We start from the raw sequence: 1586 nt of genomic DNA, 5'->3' as shown, positions 1-1586 counted from the left end.
ATAATGTTAAATTTTAAATAAATAAGCTAACGTAACACTTCGGTCAAAAAGTCCCGGGACTAACCCACAATTGGTTTCACAATTAAAATTTATAAGTATGCGATGGATAGTTTCAACCTTCAAAAGATACATGTCAAAATTTCATGACATTTTAACCATCAATTTTCAAGGTATTGAAGTTTTTGTGAAGCTACTTTTGATATTTTCAAAATAATGGAAAAAAGCGAATTTAGAGTGCTTATTAAACATTGTTTTTTGATAGGAAAAAATACCGTTAAAGCTCAGCAATGGCTTGAAAAGTGTTAGGGGGAATTTTCTCCATCGAAAACAACAATTTGTCGGTGGTTTGCTGAGTTCAAACAGGGCCCTACAGACACTGATGACGCTCAACGCGCTAGACGTCCAAAAGAGGTCATAATATCAGAAAACAGTGAAAAAATCCTTAAAATTGCTTTGGACAACCGGAAGGTAAAGTTGCAGGAGATAGCTGACACCGTAAAGATTTCGAAAGGCAGTGTCTACAATATTTTGCATAATTATTTAGGCATGAAAAAAATATTTTCCAAATGGGTGCCGCGCTTCCTTACCGACGAACAAAAACAACAACGTGTTACTGAATTCGAGCGTTGTTTGGATTTGTTTACCCGAAATAAACGGGAATTTTTGCGTCGGTATGTGACAATGAACGATACATGGGTACACTACACTCCAGAATCAAAACGGCAATCAGTTGAGTGGAGAGCAGAAGGTGAAAGTCGTCCAAAACAACCAAAAACGCAACAGTCGGCCGGAAAGGTTATGGCTTCCGTATTTTGGGATGCACATGCTGTAATTTTCATTGATTATCTTGAGAAAGGAAAAAACATTAATGGTGAATATTACTCAATGTTATTAAACCGATTAAAAACCGAAATCAAGAAGAAACGGCCCCATATGGCGAAAAAGAAGGTGCTGTTCCACCCAGGTAATGCGCCGTGTCACAAGTCAATGGTGACGATGGCAAAACTACAAGAACTGGGCTTCGAACTGCTGTTGCACCGCCCATATTCTCTTGACTTGGCCCCTAGCGACTATTACCTATTCGCAAAATTGAAAAGGAATGCTAAAGGGAAAAAAAATTGGAACCAATTGTGAAGTCATATCTCAAACAGAAATTTTTTTTGAAGACCTTGACCAATCGTTCTACAAGAAAGGGATCGAAATGTTAGAAACGCGTTGGACGGAATGTATAACTCTTAAAGAAGGCTATGTTGATGAATTAAGTTAAATTTTTCAAAAATTGTAATTTTTTAATAGTTAGTCCCGGGACTAATTGACCGAAGTGTTAAATTGACTGAGCATTTTATTTTTATTGTCATGATGGTGTAGAGAGTGAGAAAATGATTGTCCGCAGATGTAGTAAACAGCATGCATTTGTAGATTAGAGCACTAGTGTTGCAATTTAGCAAACTTAGAAGCATTGGGATGTTTAGTTCATTAAGAAGTAGTAATAAGTTGAATTACTGTATCTCGGGACGAGCTAATGTCAGGATGGACGAATTGTAAGACGTCAAAAATTGAGACGAAGGTAACAACATTAATGTGAA

General features: G+C 36.9%; 1 pseudogene; it reads left to right on the top strand.

The window, feature by feature from the left end:
* Positions 1 to 213: 213 nt before the first annotated feature.
* On the top strand, positions 214 to 1267 carry LOC148176383 (histone-lysine N-methyltransferase SETMAR-like; annotated as a pseudogene).
* The last annotated feature ends 319 nt before the right edge of the window (positions 1268 to 1586 follow it).

The sequence above is a fragment of the Gnatocerus cornutus genome, chromosome 4 (genome assembly GCF_029298725.1).
Source record: "Gnatocerus cornutus isolate USDA-ARS CGAHR chromosome 4, icGnaCorn1.1, whole genome shotgun sequence".
Classification (NCBI taxonomy): domain Eukaryota; kingdom Metazoa; phylum Arthropoda; class Insecta; order Coleoptera; family Tenebrionidae; genus Gnatocerus; species Gnatocerus cornutus.
The sequence above is the reverse complement of the archived record's forward strand: the minus strand, read 5'-3'. Positions and strand labels throughout refer to the sequence as shown.